This window comes from Oxyura jamaicensis, chromosome 4, assembly GCF_011077185.1.
Source record: "Oxyura jamaicensis isolate SHBP4307 breed ruddy duck chromosome 4, BPBGC_Ojam_1.0, whole genome shotgun sequence".
Classification (NCBI taxonomy): domain Eukaryota; kingdom Metazoa; phylum Chordata; class Aves; order Anseriformes; family Anatidae; genus Oxyura; species Oxyura jamaicensis.
In genome coordinates, this window is record NC_048896.1 from 39,699,558 (window position 1) to 39,719,986 (window position 20,429).

General features: G+C 39.3%; 1 long non-coding RNA gene across 1 annotated transcript; it reads right to left on the reverse strand.

Annotated features, from left to right (window-relative positions):
- Positions 1–246: 246 nt before the first annotated feature.
- Positions 247–15,919, reverse strand: LOC118166964. The gene is made up of 4 exons (XR_004750843.1): positions 15,908–15,919; positions 10,518–10,519; positions 3,610–3,620; positions 247–349 (listed from the first exon to the last, which is right to left on the reverse strand). It is a non-coding gene; the product is annotated as an uncharacterized LOC118166964 (long non-coding RNA).
- Positions 15,920–20,429: the final 4,510 nt, after the last annotated feature.

The window sequence follows — 20,429 nt, forward strand, 5'->3', positions numbered from 1 at the left end:
CTTTGCCTGTGTAAGGCCCTACATTAATGCACACAGGAAAGGTAGAAAAGATCACACAACCCCTCATAGTCACGGTTTTCGTTCTTTCTTGCTACTGTGAGCTACACATATTCTGAGTGGACCGCACGCCCCAGAAGAGAACACACGTGAAGCTCCTTGACACAGAAGTTCTCCATATTATCTGCACCTGTTGGCTTGAGTGGCATAACACCTGTCATCCACACCTTTCACCACTTTAAGGATCATAGAATCAGTAGGTCTGGACAAGACCTCCAAGATCGTCTGGTCCAACTGTCACCTTACTACCAATGTCACCCACTGAACCATGTTCCTAAGCACCACGTCCAACCTTTCCTTGAACACCCCCAGGGACGGTGACTCCACCACCTCCCTGGGCAACCTGTCCCAATGCCTGACTGCTCTTTCTAAGAAGAAATGTCTCCTAAATGATCCATCGTCCCCTTTTCCCAACAGAAATTAAAGTATGACCTGTCCTGAATGACACCCCTTGCTTTCTAGAAGCTTTAGGAAAAGCTCTTTTTCTTCCTTTTATATGATTGTTCCTTAAAAGGATGGTAATGCCTATCATTTTTTACTGTTGTGGCTTTAAATTAGTTTATTATTTCACAAAACTGTAAGGATGGCCAGTAACACGTTCAAGGTAATGATTGTCAATAATATGGCAAATACGTGCAATAAATTGAAAGTATTTTAAGCAATTGCAAGGTTTCATTATTATGATGATAATTTTTGATCCTCGTTATAGACTGATTACTTTTCAGTATGAGTAAAACAAGGGTAATCTTTTCTTCATGTCACTGGAAATGTCAAACCATTTGATTTCATTTCCCTTGGTACTCTATTTCTTCATGTGTCATACAGCCTAGCAAACCTTCTGCAATACCCAGAAGCAGATCTGGGCCCATACATTGCATAATAATCAGAACATTTATATGACCCACTGTCCCTGTGACCGGCAAACCAATAACCCAGAGTACACGATTCCCATTCGAATGTGATAAAATCTGGTTAACTACACAATTAGAGCTAATCAACTTTATTTAGTTATTAGAAGTGAAGAGTTTCCTAATCAAAAGTGACAAAGAATAAAGAGGACACTGAGTGAAGTCAGTGAACCATAGCCATCATGTAGTCTGCATGAGAATGCACCTGATAATGGAAGTGTTTTAATTTTTCAGAGCAGCATGTGTGGAAATTATGTAGCCAAAGGAAACAACAAAAAAAATATGATACTCCATTATGAAATACCTTTTCTGCAAGAAAATTTCAAACCATTTTCCATCTACTTAAAAAGAAGGTAGATATGATAGATTTGGGTAATAGTGCAGATGGAAATTTAACAAACCTGGTGAAACAAATGTTTGCCCAGATGAGAAACATTTTTCGCATTTTAAAATATTTTCCATCCTCAGGATGAAAAGGAAGAATGATTTTTTTAAAATTAATTAAACTAAACACTTAAGTTGCACTTTCACAATCTCAAAGCATTTTATTTTGATAATTTGAAGACACTTCATTTTGATTTTGACCTTTGTTACTTCTGAAACAAAAATGAATGAGAACCAAAGGAATAAAAATCAGTAGAAACTTCAAAAAGATTTCCATTTTCATCCTGAAAATATTAAAAACGGTGTTTAATCAATCTCTGAATGCTTTCCAATCATTCAAAAAATGAGAATTTTGTCCCGTGCAACCTATCATAATTTTTCAATGAAGAAAAGGTCTGTTATATCAAGAAATTCCCAGTCAGCAGTGAAATTTTAAACAGGCTATAAAAATAATAAATCAGTGAGTATAAAATCTTAATTTAGGTCTTAGTGTAAAATAAAGCAATTGATCAGTTAGGGTCACCTGCTTGCCAGAAATGTCTATTTTACAAGTGAATTAATTTTATTGCCATCATCCAAGTTTTACAAATACTGCACACCCAAGAAATAAGGAAACCAGAGATGAAGTTCAGGCTCTGAGGAAAAGAACCACCTCGTCATGGTGATACAAGTTGATAACGTGACCACAAATCTGCATAATTGCTCCTTTTTAATGCTAACGGTGTTTATGTCAATGACACTAATGTATCTGTACAGTCAGAGCGCACATCATATTAGCCCTAAGCATGCCTGAAAAGTCAAATCCTCTGATTTTTTACCTGCAGATGACTTTGTGGTTTGGTATATTAGGGTCAGATCACTGGTAGCCAACTCTCCATGGTAGGCAAGTGAGGTTAGGTGAAACGTAAGGCTGATGAATAACTCCAGCTGGGGTCATTTCACACAACAACGCTGTTTTCTAAGCTAATTGCTGAACTGGGTAATGTCTGAGAGGCAAATGGATTGTTCGCATGAGTTCAGCATGCACTATGGCACTGAACCCACGGAGGAGCTCTTCTCTAAACTTAAGGAAAGCCTGGGGTTGGCTATGTAGTAAGCACTAAGTGTTTTCCACATTGCCCTTCCCTTTCTACCTGCTTCCAGGAAGCAAACACACAAATATATGCCAATTTATCTGTAAATAAGTAAAGAAAACAAAATTTGAAATTTTTACACAGGTTTAAAGTCTATTTTATTGAAATTCTCACTGATGGTGCTGCTTGTTTTATTCAGATGCTCTAAAATGCATCCTTCTGGTTTGATGTATAAAATATCAACAGAAGGATTTTTTTTTAAAGCATGATGCTAGAGATTCAAACATAACAAGTATTTGTGTGATAGAATTCAGGTTTAAAATATAATCTACCTACATTTTACTGTAAAATTCTTTTGAATGAGTCCAAGTAGAAAGTTGGTATCTACATCATAATGTAGAGCTTTTCAAGTACAATACACCAGAGGCTAAAATACTTTCATTTCAGTTTGTAGAGAGAGTCATAAAAAGCAAACAACCCAACATGTAGACACCTGTTTTTTAAGGTAAGAAATAAAAAGGAAAAAAAAGGTAATGTGGCACTAAAAAATTATATTTTCAGACTTGAGGGAAACTTTTCTGATAGTTCTCCACTGAATGTTAACCTCAGTGTTACAAAGCAGCTCCTCCCTCAAGAGGAGTAAGACAAATTCCAGATGAATACAAAAATAATCCAGATTAAGACACAGCTTTCACTGTGATCTCACTCAATCTCCCCCAAAGAAGATCAGTCAAAACCCTTACATAGACAGCCTCCCATTTCAGTGATGGGGAAGTTGTTTAAATAGCAAACACACAACACAATAAAACAAACACTGGCAGTTACAAAACATTCATTCATATCTTTTCTGCATACAATAGGCATAAATCCTTCTGGAGTGAGTAACAGCATTCCAGCATGTCTTCAATCATTCTGGCACACAAAATAAACCACATCCACTTTTGCAACATAAAGAAAGACTACAGTGCACTGCTGACATTTGAGAAGGTTAATATTTTGGCTGCATCTGCTCTCATTTGCTTCTGAAATAACAGCAACAGCCACCGTGTTTTTGCCCTAGACAGAGTGGAAGTACAAGGAGAAGAAAAGGTAGGATTTTCCTTGGGAAAATAATGGAACAAGATACACGATGCCTGCTGCACACAACAGAAAATTTATCTCTTGACCTTACTACAAAAATCTTTCACCATGAGCCTACCTACAAGTTTACAGCGCTGACAGCTCCTAGCCTCCTTCAGATCATCTGCAGTGACCAAGACAGCTTCTGAGAGGTGTCTCATACCCATCATGCTGAGACCAGTCACGGCATGGCACAGTATGTCAGTGCCAGCTCTGTAGACCAGGCTGGCAGGAGCACAGAGACATCGTCCAAGCAGCCAGGGTGGAGGTTAGTAAAGCAAAGCCCTTTTAGAATTAAATATAGCCAAAGACATCAAGGGCAACAAGAAAGGCTTCTGCAGGTCCGTCAGTGATAAAAGGCACGTAGGGAAACTGTGCACTCTCTCCAGAAGGGAACAGGAAACCTGGTTACCTGGGTTATGGAGAAGGCTGAGGTATTGATTATTTTTTTTGCCACAGTCATCACCGGCAAGAGCTCTAGCCACACAGACCAAGTCTCAGAAGGCAAAGGCAGGGACTGGAAGAATGACAAACCACCTAGAGACATACCGAAGATCAGCTTCAAGTCCATCTAAGAAACACATCCATGGGACCTAAAGAGATACATCTGTGGGTCCTGAGGGAACTGGCAGATACAGCTGCAAAGCCACTAGTCACCGTATCTGAGAAGTCGTGGCAGTCTGGTGAAGTTCCTGCTGACTGGAAGAGGGAAAAAATAGCCCCCATTATTAATAAAGGGAAAAAAAAGAAAGACCTGGGCCAGTCAGTCTCACCTCTGTGCCTGGCTAAGTCATGGAGCAGTCACTATGCTAAGGCACACGGTAAATGAGGTGATTAGTGACAAACTCCAGCCTACCATCAAAATATTCCTCTGCTGATGAAGGTCATTAAGTGATTCTCACTGGCCTATGAGAGGCCAATTCATATGTTGAGCCTCCCTTGTTCAGTCCCCGTTAGCTAGCTACATGAAGTTAGGTATACATCATTGCTATTTCTTAATCTACTACTGTAAGGCTTTTAGAGCAAGACACAATGAACATTGCTTATAAATATGTTGATAAAAGCACAAAATGAGATGCAAAGTGATTTAAGAAAAAAGTATCCATTTTTGATGTGACTGCTTATACACCAACCCTGTTTACCTGCAATAGCAGGCTAGCCAGCCAAAGTCCATCATTTACATATGCAATCTGTCTCATTTGCTGTGCTGACAGTTATGTAATAATAAAAGCTGCATATAGTTTTGATTATCGGATAGAATGCATTTTTTACCCACTCCATCATCAGCTGTGTGCTTAATAGTATAGACATCTCTTATGGGGATTGACTCCGAAAGCCTCTCCTTGTCTTTCCCCTTCTGTAGTCCAAATTCTCAAGGCTGCTTGAATACAACAGCCTGTTTCTTCAAGACAGATTCTGCTGTAAGATGATTACAAAAGCTTCAGAGAAAACAACAAACACACTGGCAATCTTTCATTGGTGTGATGGCAACACACCTCCTGGATCTGTGCTTCTCCGTGCTGATGGCTGTACATACTGTAATACTGTAAACTAGGTGTACACAAGGGAAATGGAAGGTGAAGCCAACAGAGTGGAGGGGGACAAGGGTTACGCCAGAACATGCAGTAACTTGTCTCATTACTGTAATGAAATTTAAGATAAATGAACGCAATTTGTTAACTAAGTCACAGACTACATGCCCCATCATCAACTTACTATCAGCATCAGGTCAGTGGTAGGTAAGAGTAGTAGATAATTACTATCCAGATGGAAGGCAATCCTGTGTTATAGAGGTTCCTCTGATAGATTTTGTACAGCCTATATGGATCCTCACTGAACGGTACACAGAAGTGGAATAGAACTTGGCTCTTTTGGCACAGAAGTCTCTATATGGTTCTGCCCCTAAGTGTGTTTCGTATTTTCTGGATCAGTCTCCAGTGGATTCATTACAACACAAGCAGGAACCTTTTAAGAATGGAAATGAAATATTTTAATTTGCAAAATGCTACAGAAATGAAAAGTGGGGCAAACAAAAAGACCAGATATTTTAAAAGAAGTTCTAAAATAAAATCTGAAATTCTTGAAAAAGCAACCATAGAGGTTTTTTATGTTGCTATTTGTTCTCTTCATCCCCATGGCTCAGTGAGTCAGTAAGTGTATGTAGCAGCAAATGGCCTCCTTATTTCGACTTGACTACGAATACTACTCAAAACTAATCAAGGAAAACAAACTGAACAAAAAAGATGGGCATTTAAGCAAATTTCTATGAAGAATCCTTGGAGCAATGGGCAGATATATGTACTTAAATCTATTATTTTATTTAATATATACAGAAAAGGGAGCCTAGCCATGGTTCCCATTTCAAATTTACGGTTAACATGAAGCAACAACATTTTTGTTTGATACTCATTTGTCTCAAAAACTGAGCTCTGAGAAATTATCCCCACCCACAGGGCTTGTCTTTTCTTCATAAAGAATATAGCAACTTTACACAGAAATCTGGAAAATAAATCAAGGTTCAAGGGCTCGTATTAGCACTTGGGCAAGACTAGGAAGGAAAGCAAAATATTTTCCCATGTTCCAGCAGTTTCAGTCTGTTACCATAATGCAGTGTCAGATTTCAAAAAGAATGTACGAAGTGAAGAAAGAAATCAGTATCAGGAAGGCACAGCGGTGTAAGCAGGGCCGTTAGAAAATACAGCCAAAAATGCTAGCAATACTGTGGAACTCCCAACCTGAAAGTGTTTTTATATCTTATTCATATTTGGTGAGCCCAGGAGGCTGCTGGCAGACCCACACCACCCTGGGGATGGTGGATGGAGTCATGCTCTTCCCCACACATATGCATTCCTAAATACATGCTCTAAAATAACATTTCACTCCTAAGCGCCAGCTACACCTTAGAAGCAGAAATGATGTTCCTCTAAGACACAGCTCGCGTGTTCATGCAGAGAAAGACAGTTCAGAATAGTTACAGTCTCCTTTCACTATAACACCACCATGTAACATCTTGTAAGAATGCAGGTATGCTCTTTAACCAACCCCAAGTCCACCAGCATCCTATTTACAAACCTAGTTTCTCATAATGTCACCATGAGTTAGACTCTTAAATACCTCAAGAGATACGCATTTAAGAACTCTCCTCGGGCCTCTGATTTTATGCATCCTTACTCCACCTCAATTCTGTTTATTTTCCACTGCTTTAGTGAGCCATGATAATTTAGATTTCTTCCCAACCTCTTTGAGAAGGTATAGACTTTTCTGGCAGGGAGAAGCATGTAGTAACAGGGGTAATAGCAGACTCTGGATCATGTACTGACTTTTTCTGCCACATTATGCATGACCTTACAGGGACTGATAGATTTGCCGGTTTCTCTACAGCTTCATTTAACAATAATATACAGCAGTTCTATCATTTGTAGGCTACTCTGTAACTGAGTCCCCTTCTACATGCAAACCTTGCAAAAGGACTTACTACTGAGATGTGTATCTTTATTTCCATTCATGCTGATGCTTCGGAGTCCGAATACAGATGATAACACCAGTGCTCAAGATATTATACAAACCAAAAAATGTAATTGCTCCAATAACAGCAAGGTTATAGCACCTGCATAAGAACTCCAACTATTCCAAGTGATCTGCAAAACTTCAATAACTGTCATATGCACACAAAATGCTCCATATTCCACAAGGTACTTCAGGCTCACCTCAGGGCAATCCTGGAGTGATGGCTCCAAGTGAATTTATAGCAATGTAACTATATTTGTGATTTAGTCTTTTCTTCTTGGTATCATCCACAATCTGTATGGAATTAAATGTTCCAAGATCTTGTTGCCTGGGAGTTCACCTGACCTCTCTGAGGTCTCCAAGGTACTAAAATATCAACAATCATTACCAAGAATTTCCACGCAAAAATACGACTGCTTTGGAATTTCCATCAACTGGAAATAAATAAATATACAACTAACAATTTAAGAAATAAAAACTATAGCAGCTATAAATTCATATTTTTCAAAGCATTCTAGACATATTTCCTATGGTCATACATATCTCACTTAATTTCTCCAGAAGCCAGGCTAACAAACTTTGCTGTATGCTGTGCACAGAGAAGCTGGTGCTTGATTTAAAGTTTACGTTTACTACCCTTCATGCTTTGTTTTCTTTTGTTTTCTCACCAAAACTAAATTCTTTAACACCTTTGAATTTTGCATGGCTTCTTGTTTACTTAATTAATATCTAAATAAGCCACCTTAAAACCAGTAAAACTAAGAGAATTTGCTGCAAGATTTTTTTTTGCAGAATATTAATACTAAGTCTGTTCAATTAAGCTGGATGTTTACAGTGGCTGCCCCGTTAGGATATCCTCTCACCTGGTCAGTGCTATCAAAACAATAAGAAGGCCATAATGCCTTCTGTCTTTCAAAATACTTCACATACATCCACGACAGTCCATCTAAATAGACTTACCTCAGATGGTTGCAGCTGAGTCTGGCTTGCCGTAATGGACAAAACCAGCTGACACTTAGCACATTTAAAATAAACAAGCACTTGACTGCCAAAATTTCAGGGTGAGATTACAACCCCTTTTCTGCAGAGTCCTCTACATTTTGTATACGAAACTGAAATCTGTGTATCAAACTCTACCAGTTATTTCTGGCTCCAACATTACTAAGGCCTCTCCTGTAATGTTTTTAGATCCTTGAATGGATACATGAATGAGAAAATATAAATACATATTCTCCAAACCACTTTTTGGTTTGGTGAAGAAAACTGATAGGTATTGAAAACTGACAGCATGTAAGTTAACTTGTGTCCAGTTTTGTGTCCAGAGAAGGGCTACGAAGCTGGTGAGGGGCCTGGAGCACAAGTCCTGTGAGGAGCGGCTGAGGGAGCTGGGGGTGTTTGGTCTGGTGAAGAGGAGGCTCAGGGGAGACCTTATTGCTCTCTACAACTACCTGAAAGGAAGGTGTGGGGAGCTGGGGTTTGGTCTCTTCTCACAGATAACTAATGATAGGACTAGAGGGAATGGCCTCGAGTTGCACCAGGGGAGGTTCAGGTTGGAAATGAGGAGACATTTCTTCTCAGAAAGAGCAGTCAGGCACTGGGACGGGTTGCCCAGGGAGGTGGTGGAGTCACTGTCCCTGGGGGTGTTTAAGAAATTTAAGAAAAGGTTGGATGTGGTGATATATAACGTCATGTGCAGTACCATTACAGCCAAAAAAGCTCATAGCCTGTTGGATAGTTATGCCTGCTTTGTGTTCCTTTGAGCAGGTATGAATTTCCTCCAGATCAAGTATCCTATTTTTGGCATTTCATTAGCAAGCATTTAATTTTTTCTTAACCATAAATTTTTATCCCCGTGTTTATAGCAGGTACTGTGAACTCCATAAGGTACATTTATCAGAATGCATTTGCTTCCATTTCATTAGCAAAATGCAGAGAATTCTATAAACACCAATGTGTCTTGCTAACTAAATTACACTTACACCATAAAAAAAGACAACGAAATAGTAACAAAAGAATAAAGAGGACTTGGAGGTTGAAAAGTGCAAGACCTCTGTCATTGACTCAAGTGCAGTAAAACTGGTACGTAAATTTAATTAAAATTGAGTACCAAATGATAAAATTAGGATAACATTAATTTCAAGGAACAAACTTTTAAGTTCTCTCAGGTGGAAATTAAGGGGAAGATTCATTTTTAAAAATTAAGATTAATTTCAAACTGGAAATTGCAAACTCAGTAGTTGAAAACCTTACACCCTGAGCTTCCAAGAGACTTGGAGACTGTGTAAAGTTGAAACAGTTCCGAGGTCGATATATGATAGTGCTGTCACAAATCAATATAAGCTTGTTTTCCTGATAAAATCATTCTCAACAAAATACACACAACCATTCTTACACCTACTTCCTCTTACCAGAACAGCCATGTTACATCTCCACAAAACAGCAATGAACACCAGTAAAACAATGTAATGATGCTGTACACCAATTACCAGTATGGTAGAACAGCCACGATTTGACACCCTAGTGAAGACAACTTGTTTGTTTGTTTGTTTTAAATGGTTGTTTACTCACCAAGTAACTCAGAAATAACACAACCCCAGACTGAAAGAGGATGGAAATCAAAAGATAAGTCTCATTTATTCTGGATATTGCACACGAGTGAGCAAGGACGGGAAAACAGAACAAGGAATTTCTCCCCCCTGGGTTATGAAGGCCATTTAATAACATCTTACTCTGTGGGACTCCTTCTTCCCACAAGGCTTACTGAAGAGGTATTTTGTACTTTAATCCCAAATATATGGCAGAGATCACTGCAAAGAACACAAAAACGACTAACTTGACTTGTTAGAAGAGTTTGTTCAATAAACCCAAGACAATCTGTGTGCCAGATACAGTTCACTGTCACCTCTTTCTGACATGCCAATGTTGTATCAGATTCTCTCTAGCACAAGAATGCATCAAAGCCAAATGCAACCCAAATAATAATGGCACAAGTTTTTCTGGTCATTTGCTACAGGTTTCTATCCTCTTTAGTCATTATTCTGTATTTCTGGGTTTGTGCTTTTTTTTTTTTCCTAATATTTTGTTCTGATATCTTTCCAATTAATATGTTACTTCTAGCCTCTGGGACTTACTTACAGGGTAAACTCAGACAACAATTAGCTCTTCTGAATTATTTCCTTCAAGCCATCTGGTTGTTCCCCCCTACTGCCTTCAGGCCTTGCAAGACTAGCAGCTGCTAGCTTATTAAAATCACAGGCATTGCATCTAGTCTTTTCCAGGACCAGTAGATCTCAAGGACTTGGGAAAGAACTAAACCTTAACGTCACCTTTTTGCTTTCTCCAACCAGCTGTTTCTTTTAATTATGGCAACCCTATCACTTAATTAATGAACAATTCATAGGCCATAAATTCTTTAACAAAGGCTGAGATATTAGCTGTGTTATCCAGTACCTTTCACAGACTCCCGGACCACTGACACAGTATTATTTCATACCCACGGTCCACAAAAACCTTGATTATTGATTTGCTGCGGACCTGGGGGAGGGGGGAGGGTGTGGGACGGGGGGTGGGTGGAGGGGAAACAAGAAGAGATTGCCACAGATCTCACTCTGTTGTTCAAAAGCAAAACCCTTCTCTTAGCCTTTGCCTCATCCTTGTTTCGGCTGTGATTCCAGTGTTACAGAAGGCAGAACAAGAGTTACACACCTGTGAATTTATACTAAAGTGGACATAGAAAGATGGAGCACAGCTGAGCCTTATAGTGCTCCTGCACATGCAAGGATTCTGGTGCAGAGAGAAAGGTTTTCCTTGAAAAGAATTAAGTAATTCTTCCCCTTACATAAAATAAAAATAAAATTAATCAAAAAGAATAAAAATGCAGCCTGTGATGAATGTGTGACTCTGCGGTTTGGTCCCTAAGCAAATTCTGTTGCAAGTCACCTTCCAAACTGGTAAGAGTATGAAGGATGCTACTACCTATACATAAGAGATTCACCACACTGGACAGGAAAACCTAAGTTTCCACACCCAAATCGTAACATTCTGTATATGCATGAATTGTGCAAAAAATTGGGTGAACGTTTTTTAAAGCCACATGCATTTTTCCTATGTGATTATCACCAGCTGCTTTTCAGAAAGCATGTAAAATCTTAGCATCCTTAATACCTAACGGCAACCACACCAAGCTTAACTAGATCATAAAATCATAGATTGGTTTGGGTTGGAAGGGACCTTTACAGATCTAATTCCAACCCCTCTGCCACTAGCAGGTATATATACCATGAGATCACGTTGCTCAAAAATACTGTGTGAAGAAGAACTTTCCATTTGTTCTCACCATCCCTTCCTCCCCACGCTTAACTTGATATAAGCACGTTCTTGTGCAAGAAGCAACAATGCACGGTTACCCTTCATTTACCTGGAATGCCTGATTATAGAGAGTGTGTCACCAATACTATTCTCATCCTAAATCCCAAACACAGCACCATACCAGCTACTAGGAGGAAAATTAGCTCTATCCCAGCTGAAACCCAGACAAAGAATCATCTCTTTTCAAAGAGTCCCTGCTTATCTATCTGGCATATCACAATGACTCTTCCAGGCTTTTGATCGCTCTTCTTGTGTATTTTTTCCAGATCTACCACATCATTTGTAGGAAAAAAAGGAATGGAGAGGAACCACACACCCTATTCACAAAGTAACTTTACCATTTATAAATGACATAATGAAGTCTTTCACTTTCCTGCTCTGTTTCTTTCCTAGTAATTACTTTCACTTTCTTACATTTATTCTTTGCTGCTGAAATCAGTTGTATTAACAGAAGTGTTCCCTCTTCTCATAGTATAAACATTTTTAAAATCATGCGTGTCGGGAGGACAGAAAGGTTCTTACTAAGTTATCTTGTTCAAGGCAAGTCAAACTAACATCAAACAATTTTGCCATGTAATATTTCAAGAGAATGAGTACGAGCGTACTTTAAAGGTTATGTGGGACAAAATATGTACCATTCCATAGGAACGGGGACATGTAGTCCATGGTGTTAACCTCTCTAATTTGTGTTCAGGTCTAAACTCTTCTGATAAATTCAGACCAAAGAGAGAGTAAGCTTGAGATCTACCCAAAAGTTGTTCTGCTTTAATTAAGACCATTTTACAAATTAATTTACCACAGTAAGCTTAACTAATAGGAATTTAATGTGGGAGGATAAAATGTACCTACACTGGAGGTTGTAGTAGCCTAATCAACTTGTTGGCCTGCTTCTTATAGCAAGCAGGATGTTGTTGGCTTTGTGGGTTGACCAGCACTCCCAGGTCCTTTGCTGCTAGACATATTTCCAGCCACTCCACCCTGGGTCTATACCATGGCATGGAGTTAAGACCTAAGTGTAGCATCCAGCACTTAGCCTTACTGAATGTCAAGTTGTTGGATGAGGCCCATTGATCTAGCCTATCCAGATCGCTCTGGAATACCCGTTTCTCTCCTCTCCTGTGTGGGTTACAAGCACTGTGGGTGAGAGCAGCCCGGAGAGTTGCCTGTAGTGGCCATTATTTTATCTGGAAGTGCACGGAGTCAGAAGGGAGATGATAATAGTCACACTTCAAACTGACAGCTGCCTCGGTAAAGGACAGACTCAGGCTGTGAGTCACCTCTCAGACAACAGGAGAAAACCTTGGCAAGGGTTTTCTCAAAAAATTTCCTTTGCAAAAGTACCCTCCTGTGGCTTCTAACATAACAGGGAACAATAAAGCTGAGAACCCCTTGCTGTCTTTGAGACAGACTACACATAGTTTTATGCTTGTAGCTTGGCCAGAAAAAACATGGTCTGACACTGGGAGACAGCAGAGATGGTATCATGCAAACTAACTCCCTGATGTAGTGGATGCCACGCTAGTCAACACACATGGGACTGAAAGGGTGCTTTCTAGTCTAAAAGCTTAAGTTGCTGCAGTTTGAGCTGAAGAAGCAGGACCGTAGGAACAACAGCAACAACCAGTCTCCCTGAACAGACAGCAGGCAGGACAGGGCCATTAGTACGTTTACCAGTAGGTACTGCTGTTATCCAAGCTTGCCACGAAATTGTGTTTCTGACACCTAAATGCAGATACAAGGCATACATTGTTACAGATGGTGCTGGTGCACATCACAGAATCACAGAACGGCCGAGGTTCTGTGTTCGTCACTGAAGGCAGATCTTGCCTGACAAATCTGGTGGCCTTCTATGAGAGGATTACAACAGTGGCAGATAACAGAAGAAAACTGACATCATCTACCTGGACTTGCACAAAGCATCTGACGCTGTCCCCCATGATATCCTTGTCTCTAAATTGAAGAAACATGGATTTGACAGATGGACCACCTGGTGTGTAGGGAATTGACTGGATGTTTTCACTTAAGAGTTGCAGGTAATGGCTTAACATCCAAGAGGAGATCAGTAATGAGTGCTGCTCTTCAGGGGTCTGTACTGGGACCACAGCTGTTTAACATCTTTGTTGGTGATGTACAGTGAGATTGAGTGCACCCTCAGCAAGTTTTAAATTCCCTGTTTCTTGCAAACTTTTACTTTAACCTAGAACTTTAGCTTCGCTATCAACGCAGAAGAAATGTAACGTAGCGGTCACACACTTAGAGTTGTTTTTGCCAGTGTTAAATACTAGTATTTCTTATATTCTACTGCTGACTTACAGGAGAGATGCTGATCTCCTGTGTGCTGATAGGTATCATCTGATTTTTCACAGCTCTGTAAATATGATCAAAATCAACCCCCCCCCAAAAAAAACAAAACAAAACAAAACAAAACAAAACAAATATGTCTGATATGACAATATTCTTTCTTGTTGCTGTAATATCCTGGCTGCCATCACAGTGAATAATTGAAAAAAGAAACGTTTCAGCAGATACCAAGAGAAAAACTAACATGAACATAATCAAACAAGTCACAGAAGAGTTCACAGGTAGCAGTTTACAATGGTTACAGATCCACAGTGGTAAAAGGGCTAAACCAACCATAGCAGCGAATTACACAAAACTTGCTGGAATTGCTAATCTCGTTTCACTGTGAAAAACTTATACAAATAAAGACTGTGTGCGCTCTGCTATGACTAATCAGTTTGCTGCGAGTCAGTTACCCCAGGCATTTGTAAATCCTTTTCATAACTTTATTTTTTTCCTTTAAGGAAATAAAACTTACTCAAGTGTCTGCTAGTAGCAGATGTAACAGTGTTATTAGGTACAGAAAGATCGAGAGCTGCAGAAGATAGCAGAATTATTTAAGGTAATTATACTGCACTTTGCAACATTACTCTACTCATACGTTCAGGAGTAGGAGAGAGATGGTGGGAATTAATGTGAAATAAGACCAATTAGAACAAAGTTATTATTGTTTTTAATTCCCATATATTAATATTCGAACTCTCCAGCACTACGAGTGTGAACTCTCAGTGGGATCCACTTGTCTTTTAGACATAATTTAGTGTAGTAATTATATAGGAGTGCCATCTGTAATAGTATTTTGGGAGTAGTTAAAATTTATAGGATGCTACATCTTAAATATATAGAGCTTGAACTTCCTTCCCCTGCCCCTTTGCCATGTATGATACCGAACTACCTTGTTTTCATTGATTTTAAACTATTTTACTCTTGATGAGGTTATACCCATTTTCACTTTACTTAGTACATGAGCTCCTATTTCGGAAAAACAGCTTCCACATGCCTAATCCCACTGAAACAATAGGTATTGAATCCCTGAATATCATATTCCCCCGGCAGCCACCCCTCCTTAGATGATGGCATTCTAGGAGCACAGAGATGTAGCAGGCATTATCTGTATTATAGAACCGTTTTCTTTGCAGCTGCTAGGATTCAAAGCATCCCAAAGGCATGTGGCTTGCCCAGGAGTGGAAAAACACAAGCACACATGTATGCAGACACATGGATGTTTACACACATTTTTAAAACACTAGTGCATTTTGTTGTTCTTGTTGTGTTTTCTAACCTGAGGTTTCTGTTCTTAAACACAACCTGTATGTCTGAGTTAAGCAAAAGTATACATCTTAGAGGGTTTTTTAAAGGAAAATAAAAAAGCTATACCGACTTTTAATCTACCTCCAGAAGGCAAGGATAAGAAGAGACAAAAAAAACCTCCAGGAGATCTCTGGAGCATACTACAGATAATAGAGGCTAAACTGCCTTATATTTTCAGAGGAGCCTTAAGCTCAGCTGAGGTCACATAAACAATCACAAGGCAAAACAGCTTCTTTTGCTCCCATAGGAGGGTGCTCTACTTTGGAAGTCATTCAAACAAAAGTACTAATGGCATTCTAATCAAAAAGGTAAAACCTCAGATAAAAACAAATGAAGGAACAGGATCCAATCTGGTATTGGAAAACTTACCATGAAGAGAGTGTCTTCATCCTCTATTTTCAGCCTGATAAGTCCCTGGATAGACTGCCACATGACAGGACAAGAAATAATGTGCACAGATCAAGTCACATGAAGTTCCACCTGAAAACAAGAAAACATGTTTTTACTGTCAGGTTGACTGAGTACTGGTACAGGTTGCCCAGAAAGGTTGTAATAGTCTCCATCCTTAGAGATATTCAAAACCCAGCTGGATGTAGACCTGGGCAACCTACTTGCTGCCCCTGCTTTAGCAGGGGGTTGGACTGTAGTTGATCTCCAGAGGTCCCTTCCAACTTCTACTAATCTGTGATTCTGTAATACAATGACCAAGAAAAACGGAAGATGCATTCTAAATGGCCCATAACTGAAGGAAGGCCAAAGTCCATTCATTATTTGGAGACCTTTTAAAGAGTATTTCAATGGTGTTTTTTTTTTTTTTCTTTGAATACCAAACTGAAGCACCCAATATCACCCTGAACGAAACCACATGATAATTTATAGAAACTTCACTAGAAGAGATTCACAGCTCCTGTTCGTTCAGTAGGGCAGTGAAATAGAGCGAGAATTGTTAGCACACTACCTGCCTGACCTTCACCATGTGTATGCAGTCAAATTTGTCAAACTTACTGGGCCCCAAGGCTGTCCAGAGAAAGCTGGTAGGGAGCAGCAAACATGCTGCAAGTTCACTGAAACACCTGCACAGTAGCTTCCTGGACAGGAGAGCCCCAGATGAAGACAAATCTGCTTCAGGATTTTACAAGGGTACTCACAGAGTTATGATCTGCAAGCTTGTGTTTTATTTTCAGTTAAATGGAAGGCAAAGTATTGATTTTGCCTTCCTCAGGAATTACTGTTTTCTTTGTTCAAGGCACTGAATCTATTCAGTGAGTTTAAACTGTTGAGGAAAGCAGATAAACTGTTAATAACAGGAATGTAAAGTAATCTAATGGATTCATTAGAATCTACATACACACATAAAACCAGATTACAACCGATGGCTTCTCATCCCGAAGCATATGTTTTGGTTTAAAATGCCTCATTCATTTTAATGGTAAATTTACAAAATAATCACCCTTTCGTTTTGCTGGTATACAGAATGCAAAAGTGTAACTGATACATTCGTCATTTTGATTCAGGTATTCAACTTTCCTTTCAAATGCAAGTCCTTAAAGCGTTTATAAAACACTGGGTGTTTTATAGGCCCCGTAAAAAATTAGGGGTTCTTGCAAAACAGAAGAGAAAGGAATACCAAAGGAGTGTCAAAAATCCCTGCACCTCAGACTGAAACAGGTTTGTCATTCCCTTACTTTTGATAATACGGCTGAAATTTACATCCAAAGGAATTCTATTTTTTAACTACAATTGCAATTAAGGTTGTGGCTTGTCTTTTCCGTGCCTTCTAATTGTTCCTAGACTTAGAAACAACAGTAGAGGAGAAAGTAGAAGAAAAAACAGCAATTATCATCTCATAAATCTGACTCCTATCCCTAAGAAGTTCATGGCACTCGTAGAAGGAATCAAATGACAGAAGACCTAGAGGACAGCCACATAACTTGTTTTTAGTAAGAGCAATGCTTTACTTCATTTTTAACAGAGTTCCTAAATTTGGAAAAGCAGAAACTGGAATAAATTTTTGTTCGTGTTGAACTACAAACTGTAATGCAAACCTCAAGCACTGCAGTGCAGTACAGTACTATAGCTTTTTAATATAGCATAATATATAAAATCATCCTACAGTAATACAGCATTATATATAAAACTATACTACAGTATACTATTTTTTCCGTGACTCAGTTTTCCACATGCAAAATGGTTAAAAGACCTCCTTCTAAGCTACATGAGCACCCCAGCTAGGATGCTAGGGCCTTGAGGAAGACTATAAAGTAACTCTCCCAGTAAAACATTGATAGTAAAGAATTATTTTGCATTTTTTCATCAACCTGGGCTTATCACACACACAGATGTTAAGATCCAGTGGATTATCTATACTGATGTCTCACATCATAACATCTAAATTGCCCTTCATTTATTTTCATCAGTTTTTCAGCTGAACTGAAGCAGACACACGTGACACACCCAGGTCATGCTGAGTATCTAGCCTGAAACTTCTGCACTGAATAATGTTTAAAAAGCTCTCTCATCTAAACAGAAATATATTATACATAATATTGCAACCCAAACCATATAATATGTGGATGGATTCCAGAGCAGTTAAAACTTTATAGGTCATACTTACATTTTGCAGGAATCACTGACTTATAAAGATTATGTGTTAAAGTTTTCATAAATATAGACGTTATGTTTTAATTTATAAAGTCCCCATCACCATATTGATAAACACTCTTTGGAATGATTCTGATGGCAGGGGAAAAAACCACTGGCCCATTATTACCTCGCCACTCCTGTTTCCAAACAATTAAAGAAAAAAAAAAAAAGCAACAAGACTGCTGCCAGCCTGGCTGGCTGGTGTTTAATACTGCCAGTCCATCAAGGTTGGAGGGAGACCTATTGTGAATAGCAACAGTTTGCACTGTGACTCCTCCAACTGTGCTGCAGAACAGTGCAGGCGTCGTACACAAAATACAGACTCAAAGAAAGAAAGCGAAACCCTGCTGCATAGTCTGACTGAAAAGACTTTCTAGCCACTCCATTATTATTATTACATGTTAGTGTGTTCTGAGCAGCAAACACGCGCTATAGTTCTTCTTTTGATTCAGTATTATTACTAACTATAGAAGTCTGCTTCTACCTTGATATCTGAAATTTAAAAGAATGGCACAGAAGACCACTGAGAACAGCAGAGAAAAATAAAAGTTTTTTTTCCTTGCTAGGGCCAGTTAGAAAACATATCCTCTTTAAAACAGCCACCATCTTTGTATACTGAATTTGTTATCCTAGTAAATCACCTGCTAAATTTACCTCTTCTTTTAGCATGCTGCTGCTGGTGACCTAATCCCACATTACTGCATCTCCTTTTTTTTTTGTTTGTTTGTTTGTTTGTTTGTCTGTGACCATTCATCTAAACCAGTGGATATTTGGTACTGAAGTCTGGCAAGAAAAAAGGGAATGATTTTTACAATTGGTTAGCAGGAGCTGGATGTCAAGTTCCTGGTACCTTTCAGTGAGCATTTTGTGCCTTTGCAAATTTCATCCAAAGTGGGTATCTGAGGGGTGTTTAAAAGGTTATGTAGACAAGAAAGTTTCCATGATTTATATCTGCAAAATAACTTTGTTTCTCTTATGACCCCAGAACTTGTTTAGATTATGCAAGGGAGCAACAGCTCTCCCTGTGCATGCACAGCACTATTTAAAGTGTTTTATCTGACAGTGTGTAGACTGGACAGACTCTAAACCGCAGCTCTTCCAGAAAATGTGACCCACTATGTTTTTTGCACTTGTTATTTAGAGCTTGGAAATAAAATTGTTATGATGTCCAGTACAGCCAAAGGAAGCCGTTACGTGTAACTCGAAGAGTGCATAATACAAAAAAAGAAACCATTTCAGTCTGGACTCCTGGACAAAAACAGCAGGGAGAAATTCCCATTAAAAATCACGTAATGGTTCTCTGATGCAAGTCAAATCAGATGCAGTTTGTAAAAGTTATTCAGTGGCAATTAAGAAAGTGGAAATCTCCAAACAACCCCTTTTTATCTGTTGGCCAGCCTCACACAGGCAAGTGAAGAAGCGAGAGATGGGTTCAGAGCATACAAGAGCACATCTGCCCAAGGAAAGCCTCCCATCAGTCCAGACCCCGGTTACTGCTGCGTGAAGTACAAATTCCTGGTATTAGTATCCAGCTGCTGACAGCTCCTGTAATACCTGCAGACTCCATGAGTATTTGCAGCTCTTCCTCACTGCTGTCAGCACAATGCTGTCAGCAGTAGGATTTATTTACTTTTGCATATATTGGACCATAGAGGATACACAGAAATACTGACTGGCCAAAGCATCACAGAAACTCGGAATCACAGAATGGCTGAAATTGGAAGGGACCTCTGGAGACCATCTGGTCCACCCCTTGATCAAGCAGGGCCACCTACAGGAGGTTGCCCAGGACCTTGTCCAGACAGATGGTTTTTGAAGAGCTCCAAGTAGGGAGACTCCCTCAGCTTTCAAGCATAGCTGTTTTAGGTTTTGCTTTAATAATGAGGAGGAATACAAAGCAAATATTCAACAAACATAACTATGAAAACAATGCTAAAAATATATCGTTACCGAACAATCTTTACTCAACAATCAGGCTGCTAGCCCAGTTTACTATATTTATGAATACCATCACTTTCTTATAAAAGAGGACTGCAGGATAGCCAAGTACTGTGTGCGCTGTGCCAAGTGCTGGTACCCCATGTCATGGGTACCAAGACTGCGTGAAGAGACATGACATGGGCTAGAAGCTTACAGCTACTGATACAAAAAGCATGACAGGTGGAACAACTTCTCGAATTGTCTAGAAAAATGGAAATTTATAAGAAGGCATTTTGTTAGCACACCATGACCCATGCATTATTTAGCAGATGGCTAACCCTGCTCAGCAGCACAACTCTGGCAACAGGCAGTACAGGTGGGAAACTTTTCTTGGCACTTGACAGAAGAACTATTGCAATCTCATAAATAAATCAGGTACATTCCAGCAGCCTTGCACTTGCAATGGCTTAATGTTTAGGAGCATCTCATAGTTAAACTATTGCTGCCACAAGGTTGCCTTGAGAAATGATCTAGTTTAGATGCTGTCAAGTCACACATTTTAAGTTTGTTTTTTGTTGTTGTTGTTGTTGTGGTTGTTGTTTCTGTTGTTTTTGTTTTAAATATATTGCCACAAAATATCCTGAGCTGAGAGGTACCCACAAGGATCAGGGAGTCTAACTCCTGGCTCCACACAGGACTACCTAAAAGTTAAACCAAATGTCCAAGAGCATTGTCCAAATGCTTCTTGAGCTCTGGCAGGCTCCGTGTCATGACCACTTCCATGGGGAGCCTGTTCTAG